Source organism: Otolemur garnettii, unplaced genomic scaffold, assembly GCF_000181295.1.
Source record: "Otolemur garnettii isolate 467f Iridium unplaced genomic scaffold, OtoGar3 scaffold00004, whole genome shotgun sequence".
NCBI lineage: Eukaryota > Metazoa > Chordata > Mammalia > Primates > Galagidae > Otolemur > Otolemur garnettii.
In genome coordinates, this window is record NW_003852399.1 from 34,687,477 (window position 1) to 34,701,432 (window position 13,956).

The 13,956-nt window shown below is 39.6% G+C and overlaps 1 protein-coding gene across 2 annotated transcripts in view; it reads right to left on the reverse strand.

Annotated features, from left to right (window-relative positions):
• Positions 1–13,956, reverse strand: part of LRRC69 (leucine rich repeat containing 69) — a 95,352-nt gene that overhangs the window by 19,077 nt on the left and 62,319 nt on the right. The window lies entirely within an intron of this gene.

Sequence of the window (13,956 nt, forward strand, 5' to 3'; positions counted from 1 at the left end):
GAAAAGTAAGAGATTTGCTTATATTAACACCATGCTTTACCTCCCAAGAACACACGTGGTGCTAAAGTTAAACTAATTTAGGAAATTACTTCTCTGAGCCTAGATTTCACCTATATAATGGAAACAATAAGACCTATCTTCAGTGCCTTCAGTGATAAGCTGGTAAACCAGTTCCCTGGAAGGAAAAAATTAAAAAGCCCTAATGTGTGGGGTGTGTTGATTCCATGGGGTACATACTCCTGATTCCAGAAATGAAAAGGGGTATTCCTTGTGCTTATTGTTCTGTGTAACCATCATAGTTTCCTTTATGTCCAAAGAATTTCATTCCACCCCTACATCTCATCCCTCTCACCCCCCTTACAATCTCTTCCTGCTCCCCACTCCAGCTGATGCTCATCTCAGCCCTCAGGCCTTTGTCCTATGTGGGTCATCGCAGTAATACTCTAAGTGATTTCAGAGCAAAATTTTGCTGATGAAATGGTCTTTTAAAATAAAAGTCTGGTCATAATACAACCTTGCTTAAAACTTTTCAAGGCTACCCTTCATATCTAAGATAAATGCAAAAGCCCTCATTGTATTCTAGTCAGTTCTCCTTGGCCTATTCTCCACCTGTTTAGCCTGGTAAGCCCCATCGTCCCCCTTCTAAGCCAATCATACTGAGGAACTGAGTCTTATCTCACAGTTATTCAGTTATTACTCAAGCTCTACCTTTTTAACTCAACCACACCTGGATCATCCGTTCATCATCAAAATATCATGCCTCTAAACTTGTTTCCTTATTTTCTTATTGGGTTCTGTATAATAAATGAATCATTTCACCTATACTCTGAGATACTCTTTGCTGAAAAATCTAAGTATATTCATTTGTCAGACTTGGTCCCTTTAGGAACGATGTCTTAAGTGACTGTGTAAAGCAAGCTCAAAATTCAGTATCTAATACACAGCTGATGTTCAATAAATAATTTATAAATAACTGAACATCTTCTCAGAAACCCTGGGCACTCAAGATTTGCAAAGTCCTTCTTCTCTGGACTTGGTAAATTCTATAAGTATTCCCATAAAGCCCCAGACCTCAGGGGCTTAAATTCAACAAGTCCTTCTGTTGCTTTATGCAGCCTAAGTAGTGAGGGAGGCTAGTTTAGTGAGAGCATTTTTCATATACATGGAGGGAAAGGAGGCTGAGATTTCACATGGAATTAAAGAGAACCAATAAGCTGGTTACGGCCGATTACCCTGCACTCCTGAGGCTACCCCAGAGCTCACAAAGTTATCCTTTAGTGGAAGTGGGATTTCTAAACATACTTAAGATTGAGTTTCAAGGAGGATAAGATTTAAAGGTAGGGGCTATGGCATCCAAAGTATAGATTCAATCAACAGCTCTAAAAAAGAGTATGAATAATATTTGTAACCAATGGGAAATTGAAGAAATTATAAAATGAACTTGATATCTAATCAGAATTGTGGAATGATTAGGCAGATGATATCATTTGAATATAAGAAAGCCAAAAAATCTATCCCGGGAACACCCCCTCTCACACACCCTGCATGAGGGGGAGAGAAAATGAGCAGAAAGTGACTTAGAGTCATAATCCTTCAGGATCTGCCAGATATTAGTTACAAAAGAAGATCCTCAGAGGGAGTTGAAGAGAGGATGCTAGGAGCCAAGCCAGGAAGGAGGCAGATAACTCTAGGCTATAAACTATCTCTCTCTCAATCAATCTTCTCTCTCTCTTCCTCTCTCTCTCTCTTTCTCTCCTTCCTCTTTCTGGCCAGGGGAAAGCAGCTGAAGCCCTTCCTCCAAGCCCAGGCCTTTCCCAACTTTCAGTGCCCCGTCCCTTAAAGCCAAAGGGACAGTGTTTTCTGAGTCCTCTTCGGGCCTCTCCATTTAAACAGCATAGAAAGAACTGATCTGGGAGGTCAGACCCAGACCTCTCACAGACCCCATGTCTGCTCTAGACCCCACTTCTGCCCTAGACCCCACTTCTGCCCTTGAACTATCTGAGAGTGAGCAGACTAAAGAGACCACTGTTTCTACCCTGCCCAATTAGTGGTACCCAGCCCATGTGATCTCATCATCACTCCCAGCCTCAGAACCATCCAGTTGTTTCTCATCTGACTCACAATTGCACAGTCTTCACCCTGGCTTGTACGGGGCTCTGTTAGACTCTAAATGAACTGTGTCGTCCTCACCCTGGTTTATGGACTCGTCGTGACTTGTCCCCTGCGCACTATCTTGTTGGCCTCAGTCCTTAGAGCTTGCTTTCTCACCTTCTTTGTTTCTCTCTCTCACTCCCCACTCTGCTAACACTGGATTTCTTCCCAAGTGTTCTCCACCTAGGGGCCTCTGTATTCCCTGTGCTTGGAAGAGTTTGGTCTCAACTTTGTCCACACTATTGGAAGTCAAAATAAAATGGGATAAGATCTTTAGCAGTTTGAGAAGGGAAGAACTTATGATCCAAAGATTTGATAATTAGACAAAGTTCATGAATATGCAAAAGCAGCATGAAGACCAACTCATATACGCGAGAGATATGGAGTTTAACCAAAGAAATCATTAGTGGCATGCAGCAGCTAAGGGAATGTGGGGAATAGATTCTTTTTGCCTGTCAAATGCAAAGAATACAAATTAGAACACACTCTGGCCCAGTGCAGACAAAATTAGGGCAATCCGTTCGACAACAAATTGGATGTCATGTAAAGGCTGAAAAGTTATTCTTACTTTTTGAGTAATTCTACTTACAGGAATTTATCCAAAGAAACACTTAAAATAGGAACAAACATCTACACATAAAATGTATCTCTCAAATTCCTAAATTCCACAAATTCCTGTGTAAAAAGATACACATAAAATGTATCTCTCAAATTCCTAAATTAAAAAAAAAAATCTTCTCTGTATTAAAAAGTGCATGCTAAATTATGTTATATACCTGAATCCACTGGCCCTCTGCATTTTTACTTCCTGTGTCTCATAAAATCTTGGGTTAGCCCTATTATCTGTATGATTAGCGATAATCTTGGGTCAGCCCTAGATCAGTTTTCCTTTTCTCTGCTCCCAAGCAAACAGGTGCTTTTGCAGAGTCACACCTCAGAACAGAAAAAAAATCACCATAAATTCATTATTACCAACTTCCAGTGTGCCCTCAGTGGTTGCTGGAAATTACAATCTAGTTTACATGCTCAACTAATAATATATTTTTTACTGATTCTTAATTCTTTACAATTGTGAAATAGTTCTCCCCCGAGGCTAGCACATCCTCTTTTCACTTGGGCAACTTTACTGTACCTGTGACTGATTGAATCCTCTGGATCCACATCTATAGCCAACTGCACACTCAAAGTCTTCACGTGGATGCCTTTAGTGCACATGAAACTCACTGCGCCCAAGACTGAACTCATGATCTGCCCTCCTAAATTTTGGTCTTGTTCTAGTGTTTTCTATTTCACCCTATAGAAAGCTTACTAAGCCATCACCATTTCCAAATTTTCCTCTTAAATACCTCTTGAGTCTGTTCCATCCTTCCCCCCCTTTCACTTCCTTAGACCAAGTTATTCATCATTTCTTACCTGGCTTTAGCAAAAGTCTACCAGAAATCTACTCCTCGTTCCCTCTGGTTTCTCCCGGTATATCTGGCACATTTCGGATGGAAAGGTCTCATCAAAATAAACCTGGCTATGTCACCTCTGACTAAAATCCTTTGAGATTTACATTGTCCTTAAAATAAAAATCAGAATCCTTCACATTCCCTATAGGCCTTGGCTTTGGCCTCTTACCAACCAGTCTCCAGCGAGCTCCAGTCACAGTGAATTCCTCCAGTTCCTGAGCGTCCATGTTCCCTCCGCCCCATGACCTTCCCACATACTGTTCTCTCTATCTGAAATGTGCCTTTCTCCTTCACCTGATTCACTGTTACTCATTCTTCAGATCTAAGTTTTTGTCATCTCCTCCAGGAAGCCTTCTCCAACTCACATGTTTATTCAAGCTCCTATTGTCTCTCACAGACTATACCCTTTCTTTTAGGGTACTGATTTCAGTTTATAGTTTTACAATGATTTGGTTAATAACTATTTCTCCACTGTGCTACAGCTTAGAAAGAGCAGAAAATATCTCTGCTTTTCTTGCCATTTATCTCTATTCCTAGTGCCAGGCTTAGCATGCAATATAAAATGTGTGGATTTAGCAAGATGGACTTGGGAGTCAATTGCCTTGTTAGAAATTCGGCTCCACATTTATTGGCATTTATTGAGCCACAATATTCAACCTCTTTAAGTAAAATGGAAATGATGATTATAGGTTCCTCATTTGGCTGTTACTAAATTATTATTAAGTTATTATTAAATGATATAATCTATGTAAAGTACTCAGAATAGTTTCTATGATACTGTAAATAGTATTAGCCATTATTATCATAGTAGGTAGTCAACAGTTTCAACTATTAATAATTCAAACATGTGTTGTTTACTTTATATTTTATAAGTTTAGTAAACATTAATTGTATGCCTGCCCCTTTCCAAATTTGAAAGTTATTAAATTCAAGGATATTTACAAAATATTTTTAATGACAAAGAAAACGTTTTTAAATTTTCTTAACCTCTTTATTTGGCTTTTGGCTAACATATTAAACTATAAACAATAAATACAACCTTTCCCCCAGGTGTGAGGCTAAACCAGCACCTTCTGGGCTTGGTTTATGTTGCCTAAAGGGTCAGACTAGTGATATAGCTCCAGTGGCCTTTACAAATGAGGCTTTGCCAACAACTAGTGCATAGACACATAGTATCCAGCACCAGTCCTTGGGCCTTCCCTCCTCCCAAGTTTCACAAGCAGGGTCCATGTGAGAGAAGCAGCCTGGATTTCTGCTGGAGGACAGCTTTCTAGGGCACAGCCAGGACAAATAATGCCAGACTTTCCAGGCACAGATAAATCAACCACAGTTGAGCTGAGGCAACACTCAGGGCTCCTCCCAATTGGTCCTTTATCAATGACCAAGGACAAATGAGACCAGAGGTGTCAGAACTCAACATTCAGAGGACTGGCCTGGGAGTTGAGGTTGGCACTAGTGAGAGCAAGAGGTTCCCCAAACATCTAGGCCAAGTCTTGCATAAAGGGACAGTCAGGAATCTGGATGCCTATAAGAGGAGTAAAGGGTTCAGGTCCTAGTTGAGAGCCTCTGTGCCTTCTTTTTTTTTTTTTTTTTTTTTTTTTTTTGAGACAGAGTCTCATTATGTCACCCTCAGTGGAGTGCAATAGCATCACAGCTCACAGCAACCTCAAACTCTTGGGCTTAAGCGATTCTCTTGCCTCAGCCTCCCAACCACAAGGCCTGGCTATTTTTGTTGTTGTTGTAACTGTCACTGTTGTTTGGCAGGCCCAGGCCCCGTGTATGTGGCTGGCGCCCTAACCACTGTCAAGTTACTGTGTCTGTACTCAGTACACATTTCCAGTTCCGCATCTTTGGTGAACCTTGATGAGCCCCTACTGCTCTCTCAACAAAGAAAATTTTTATAATATTGAGCAAAGTAAGCAGTTTTGAATCATAATTTTCAAAACAAAGCATAAAAATGTGCTAAAATAGTTACCGCTGGGTTATATAACTATAAGTAATTTATTTTGTATGCTCTTTTATGGTTTCCTGAATTTTCCAGTCTTTTCTACAGGTAACTATTTTTCTAACCAGAAAAGAAATACAGGAAAACCCTTTCTTTATAAAGTGTTAGAAAATAAACCAAAAATGGGTGGGCCTCCGAATGTGAAAAAAATCGCTTGTCAATTTCAACTCTGGCCAGCCTTTTCATTTTTTCCACTCTTGTGAAAAAAGTCATCACCTTTCACACTTCTTCTGTGAAATAACTATTGCTTAAGAGTAAGGTAAAAATCCCCATTTGAGGCCTCTATGGACTTTCTTTAAAAGTCCATGCTCTTGCCTTTTAACATTCTAGTTATGTCCCCTGAACTTCGCTTATTTTAAATACTCATTTTTCATGAGGACCCCTGCTGCCGATTTCAGTCATACATGTAGGTCCATTCAGCAATTGCTTCTCTCCTCTGTTGTTTCTGAAGTTCTGCTGTTCCTATCTACTCTGCCTTTTCTAAACTCTACAGTGCCTTTCTTCATTCTTTACTGGCAGAGTGTTGCCAGTTTACTTGTGTGAGTCTTGCCTCTTGCCCTTCTAAATAATGCCCTGCTTATACTTGGCACATATTGTCTTTCTCTGAGTAATCGTTCTGACCCACATAAATGAAAAAATATCCATCTCACCACCCGGTTTGCATGTGTGTCCTGTCACTTCCGTGTGTTGTATGTCTGTTACCTAACGAAATTTCTCAGTATCTGTATTTCAGAATAGTGAATGATCTCCATAGTTTCTCTTTCCTACTAGGTAAGTAATTTACAGGAGAGTGAGGAAGGATGACATTTCAACTCTGGCTAGCCTTGGTTCCGTCACATATTTATTATATAGGGTGTCCATAAAGTTCATGTACAATTTACGACATTGAACTATTTTAAATTGCACACGAACTTTATGGACATGCTGTGTATTCCACTTGACATAGCCTAAATCTGCTCAGAAATTGCCCAGCAATGACTGTGTAGTTATAGGATTATTTTACCTCTGCTAATTACCTTATTTCTAAATAATTCAACCAATGAACCTGTAGAAATTCTTGTTCTTCTTTCCTCCAGATGGTTCCTTCAAAATAATCATAAATTACTCTTAGATTCTAATTTATTCTATTCACCATTGACTACCTGAATCACTATAAAAATGCCTCAAATTGTCATACTTAGATACTATACAATAGAGATTTCAGAAAATAATCCCCTTTTGATAGTTCAGTGGGCTTATCTGACTTTTTGACTGGTTCCAGAGCTTTTTCCCCAGGGGTATTTTATTTTACTTTTTTCTCTTGCCCATCCATTTGTTCATACAATTATCCTAAAAATACCATATTTTTTTCCTCATTTCAACTCAGTTTTTCCTTCTTCATTCTCTCCCACTGACATCCCCAATGGTCATCCTCTTTTGCCTCCTTCTTGTGATCACCTAAGCTACCAGAGCACAACACCTCCAGGTCCCACGCATCCTTTGCCCTGTGTCCCCTTCTGGCTCCTTCTACACTCTTGTGCCTTCTCCCAGCTCCTCTACCTTCGTTTTCCCTGCCTTCAGCTTTCCACATATTTTCTAAGGTTGTGCCCAGCCTACGAAGCTCAAGAAGAGAATTAGGATAATACCCTTTCTGTACGGTTAGTGTGTTGTAATTTTAAGATACGTCCACAAATTATCTGATACTCCTCCTTCAAGAGGTAGAGCCTAATTCCCTTCCGTTGAGAGTGTACGGGACTTAGTGACTCACTTCTCATGAATAGAATCAGGTAGAAGTGATGAGTGCAACTTCAGAGATTAGATCATAAAAGGCATTGCAATGTTTTCTCTTTATGTCTTTTTCGTGGATCACTTATTCTGGGGAAGCCCACTGCCAGGATGTGAGCAGAGTTCAGGCAGCTCTGTGAAGAAGCCCGCACAGTAAGAAACCAAGGTTCTCCGTCAAAGGCCAGGTGAGGGGGCCGTCTTCAAAGCAGGTCTTCCAGCCCCAGTCAAGCCCTTCTCACTGCAGTCCCAGCTGACAACTTAGTTGCAACTCGTAAGAGGCCCAGAGCCAGAACCATCAAGCTAAGACACTCAGATTTCTAACCCTCATATGCTGTGCGAAATAATAAATACTTGCTGTTTTAAGCAGCTAAGTTCGGGCATAATTTGTTACAAGGCAAGAGGTAGCTAATATAAATAGTCTCTATTTTACTACAGCAAACCAATCAATACATTGATAAATCCCAGAACTTTTACTAAGAACAGGACTGTACGTGAAAAAGAACGGAAAGTACAATGAAATAGAAGACTGGCTCTTGCCTTCAAAGATTCCCATTCTGTACAGGGGTCACCTGGATAGTCTTGGTTTAAGAAAAGTCCATTGCCAGAAAGAGTTGTCTGAGGTCCCTTTAAATAATGTGAAAGGAAACCTCTCATGTCTTGAAGCATAACATATATCTCTTAAAATTTATGAATGTTCCTTAAAATGTAAAGACATATCCGAGGGTAATATTTTGCGAGCATTTGTTCTCAGGGACTTTTGACATCTTAACCAGGCGTCTATAGAAGTCGTAAGCACCTGCTCGGGTCCCAATGTTGCCTCATAACAGAGGAAAACAGGAGGGTAAAAACTGAAAGCTACTCCCCTGCTCACTAAAATTTACCTTCATTTTACATATTAATTATATAGTCTGAAACTTGGGAAACATTTTCCTTTTTGTTACATTTCCTCTGCATCTTTTCCCCCTATGACGGAGGAAGTCATCTAAATAATTACAGAGAATAAAAGAGTACCCAGATAGAACAAGTTAACAGCTATCAAAGGTGTTATGTTAAGTGGCTCAGGAAGAGGAGGGGAGGAATCGAGTGCAACATACAACTGTTCAGTTGGTGCGAAGAGAAAAGAAGCAGACTTCCAGCCCTGGACTCCTTCCAACCCATTTTACTGTCATCCATCATATTTCATCACATTTCATCCATCACAGAAACTCGGTGAACCCGTGGCATGAGAGTAGGAGAAGAGAAGCAGAAAAACTCCAGCGCCAGAAGATAACCCCCGGAGGTGTGGAAAGAGACAGAGATGGAAAGAGAACATAGTACAGATTTTTAACCTTACAGTTCTACTGGTAGCAACTATAATCCTTTGTTCCTCAATATTGTATTTGCATTTGTCCTTGTCCCCTTTCTTTCTGCTTTTGAAAAGAAAGTGCTCCATGTTCCATTTGGACTGGTTATTTGTTGAGTGTTGCACCAGCAATGTTTCATAACTGTGGTCATGCATACCTGTATAGAGGCTTGATACTACTGGCAGCAAAAGAGACATTTTTACTCATCATAGTAAATGAGTTTAACAAAATAAACAATCCTTAAATAATTATCTTGAACTGTGATTTTTATTAAATGTATTTAAATAAACATATCTGGTTCCTATAAGAGTTAATCCAAATAAAATGGAATATGCTATAGAATATTTGCCTGAAATCATGTCTAAGAATCAGGTCAGATGGAAAATAAAACTAATTGATTGTCAGATCTTTCATATAATACCTTCATAAATAACTTCATAGAAAATCTCCATTAAAAACCTATTAATAGAGGACCAGGCATGATGGCTCACACCTGTAAATCCTAGCACTTTGGGAGGCCAAGGCAGTGGATTGCTTGAGCTCATGGGATTGAGACCAGCCTGAGTAAGAGTGAGACCTCATCTCTAAAAGTAGCTGGGCATTGTGGCGGGCACCTGTAGTCCCAACTACTTAAGAAGCTAAGACAAGAGGATTGCTTGAGCCCAAGAGTTTGTGGTTGCTATGAACAATGATACCACAGCACCCTACCAAGGGCAACAAAGTAAGACTCTGTCTCAAAAAATAAAAAAACCCAAAAACTTGTTAATATTTGTCTTTTTCAGAATTAATACTATTCCTGAATGATGTGATAGTCACAGAATACATAAGCTTTGTATGTGACAATGCACGTGTACATTGTAGGTTTTGATACTACTCATTCAAAATTGCCATCTATGGTACATTCTTTTTGTGTTAGTCATTCAGTCCTTGATTTTAAAATATTATAATTAGAAATAGGCAGGCTTAGGCAGAAGGACTGCTTCAGTTTGAGATCAGCCTGGGCAACACAGTGAGGCCCTATCTCTACCAAAACAAAATTAAAAATTAAAAATTAATCAGGCATGGTGTTTCTAGTTACTTGGGAGGCTAAAGTGAGACAATGGCTTGAGCCCAGAAATTCAAGGTTATAGTGAGCTCTGATCATGTTATCCCACTCCAGTCTAGGAGACACCAAGGCCTTATCTCTAAAAAAAAATTAAAAGTAATTAAAAAAATTTTAAATACTGAAACGGAAACCACACATTTTACCACTTACAAAAATTGATTCAAGATGGATAAAAGATTTAAATCCAAATGATAAAAATCCTAGAAGAAAGTTTGGGAAAAACTCTGCTCAGGGAAAGATTTTATGAAAAAGACTTCAATGGCAAGCGCAGCAACAACATAAATAAACAAATGGGATTTAATTAAACTTAAAATCTCCTTCACAGTTAAGGACACTAAACAATCAAATCAAATAGACAGCCTTCAGAATGGGAACAGATATTTGCATGTTATGAATCCGACAAATGTTTGTTCACTAGGATCTATAGAGAACTCAAATTAATCAACAAAAAAGAGCAAACAATCCCATCAATTGCTGGGTAAGACACATGAACAGAATGGTCTCTGAGGATGATAGATGAATGGATAACAAACAGCTGAAAAAATGTTCATCATCCCTAATCATCAGAGAAATGAAAATGAAAATTAAAACCACCCTGAGTTATCAGCTAACTCCAGTAAGATTTGCCCACATCATAAAGTCCCGGAATTAGATGCTGGCAGGGATGAAGAGAGAGGGGAACACTTTTACACTGTTGGTGGGACTGCAAACTAATACAGCTTCTTTGGAAAGAAGTATGTAGAATCCTCAAAGAACTCAAATTAGTCCTCCCATTTGATCCTGCAATCCCACTAGTAGGCATACATCCGGAAGGAAGAAAAAAATCATTTTATCTTAAAGACATTTGTACTAGAATGTTTATCATAGCTCAGTTCACAATTGCCAAGATGTGGAAACCATCTAAATGCCCATCAACTCAGGAATGGATTAACAAATGATGGTGTATATATATATATATATATATGCCATCATACCATGGTATATATATATACCATATATACCATATATACCATGGAATACTATTCAGCCAATTAAAAAAAGATGGAGCCTTTACATCTTTTGTATTAACCTGGATGGAGTTGAAACATATTCTTCTTAGTAAAGTATCACAAGAATGGAAAAGCAAGAATCCAGTGTACTCAATACTAGTATAAAGCCAGTAGACAATCTAATTCACACCCACATGGGAGAAAAACTCATTTCAAGTTGGAGGGAGGGGGAACAAGGAAATGGGAGGGGGGTTGTTGTGCTCACACTTAATGGGCACAATGTAGGGGGTATGGGCACACCTTTGGTTGCGGGACACAACTGTAAGAGGGACTCTACCTAACAAATTCAAATTTTGTGAACTGGTTGGTTGTACCCTCACATTAACATGAAATTTAAAAAAATTAGGCAAATAAAAAGAAATATGATAGTTCATATCTGATTTCTACCTTCCAAAAAAGGGCTATAATAACCAATAACCAATTTTTACTAAAATGACAACATAGTTAACTAACTATAAGTAAGTCCATTAAATGGGACAATATTATAATATTTCAAATAGATTTAAACTTATTTGCCATGATGATTAATTTTATGTGTCAACTACTCTGGGACATGGAGTTCCTGGATATTTGACTAAACATTATTTCTTGGTGTTTCTGAGAAGGTACTCCCAGATGAAAGCAGGGAAATTAGTGAGTTGGTGAATTGAGTGCAGCGGACTGCCTGCCGCACTGCAGGTGAGCATCATCCAATTTGTTGAGGTCCTAAATAGAACAAAAAGGAGAGGAAGGGGGAGTTTCCTCTGTCCTACTGAGCTGGGACATGGATTTTCTCTTGCAGTCACACTGAGCCTTATACCATCAGCTCCCCTGCTTCTTAGGCCTTCGTGCTAAAACTGGACTATACCACTGGCTTTCCTGGGCCTCCAGCATATAAGCAGCAGATAGTGGAGTGGTGTTTCTCAGCCTCCATAATCAAGGAGACTTTTTTTCATAACGACTCTTTTGGGGGGGGAGGGAAGGGCAGGAGATCCTATTGGTTCTGTTTCTTTTTCTTTTTCTTTTTTTTTTTTTTTTGAGACAGGAGACTCAAGCTGTCCCCCTGGGTAGAGTGCCATGGCATCACAGCTCACAGCAACCTCCAACTCCTGGGCTCAAGCGAGTCTCCTGCCTCAGCCTCCCGAGTAGCTGGGACCACAGGCGCCTGCCACAACACCCGGCTATATTTTTTGGTTGCAGCCATCATTGTTGTTTGGCAGGCCTGGACTGGATTCGAACCCGCCACTTTGGGTGTATGTGGCTGGCGCCTTAGCTACTTGAGCCACAGGTGCCGAGCCTGGTTCTGTTTCTTTGCCAAACTCTAATATATCTATTTAAGAGATATCATGGAGAGGGATGGGGCCTGAAGCCATCAACCAAAGATACCACTAAGGAAAGACACAGGACAATGTGATGGCAAGTGGCAGGTGAAATGCCATAAAATAAATTTAGTGACACTCACAAAATGTTAAGTAATCATATGTGAGAGTTAAAAGAAGACTCAGAAAAGAGATGATGTTACACTAGGTAAAAAGGAAATACACCAAAATGTGGGTGGGTAGTGGTTATCTCCAGAGAAGATGTAGAGTGGCCCTTTATGGTATGTCAGACCATGTCACTCCTCTGCTCAGAGGATTCTAGTAATGTCATATCTCACTCAGAACTTAGCCCTGGCTCTCACGATCCTTAAAAAATAGGGATACCATCAGACACATACTGGGACCACCAATTTTCCCTATTCTTTTGATGCCTCCTTCTCTAAGTGCAAATGCCCATCCAGGGACCCTGTCACCTGTCACCTACAGGATTCCACCATAAAATTCTACTACTTGGAAACTGAACTGACTAAACAAGGGCTTGATCCTTGAATCAAAGAAAGTCAGCCATGGCCTGTCCACAAAGTCTGATTCAATCATCTAGAATCAAAAGCCCTGGTTTAATCACATGTTCTTTTAGGAATCTGAACCAAGAACTATGGAAGTAATTGCCATTTAGTGCTGGAAGCTGAGATGAAACAGCTATTATATCAGGGGCTGGAGAGTCTGCAAGTGAGCTGTGTGCATATTGAAATTGGAAAGGAGCAGAAACAAAGGAGATGTAGATGAAGCATTCAGAATATGGCTACATTATACTAATAGTGTGAACAGGTATGATAATCTAAATGTTCATGCAGCTGAGGATTCCAGGATCTCCTTGAACTGAAAACCACCTGCTAGCTCCCATACCTCTGAGCTGTGCCCAGCCTCACCACATCTCCTGTTTCAGTCTACAAGAAATTCTCAATACACCTCTCTATGTAACTTTAATTATACTCTATGTCACAGCCAAAGAAGCAAAAGAAAGTATGCACAGCAATTTCAACATGTCATAGACTTCTCTTGCCTCACCCTCAGCAGATAAATAAGTCTCTCCAATGTCTCTGAATTGCTCCAAATAACCTCATGACTGCTTTTTTGTGAATTTTCCTTTACAAACTGCAAAAATCCACTTCTCCCTTCTCTCAATTGAAGACTCTCAATCCATCACTTACTCTTTAAAGGTAGTCTTCTTTTCAGGTTTTGATACTCAGTCATAAATTAGTACCTCTCCAGTGAATAGGGGAGCCATACATCTAGAGACGCACTTTCATCCATATTTGTAAGCCTTGCGGACCTGTGAGAACAGCAGGAATGAGCAGTAACTAAACTCTATAAAAGGCACTTTCCTCAGGGAATACTGATGATATGAAAGTTCCAAATCTCTCTCCTGGGATAGTGTACAATTTAAAGTTGAGAATTACATTTTGAAATTTATACAGACCAGGCAACAATTCACAGCAGTGAACTGGTGAACTAGAAGAAAGCTATGCAGAGACTTTCTGAAAGCTGTTTATGGTTTGAAAACTGATTGTGGGATCTTTGGTCTTCCATATTTCTTATCCTGACAGGAAATTAAAACTCAAGTGGCCAAATTCATGATGAGAGCCACAAAAATAATGTCAGTTTGTGGCTTCTGACTTAGTTCCCAAGCAAGACCTGCGGTAGTTTTAAATAAAGTCTCTCAAAGGTATAGCACCTTTCATTCCACCCACTATACTTTCATTCTTCTTTGTTTGGCCTAGATGCTTCAA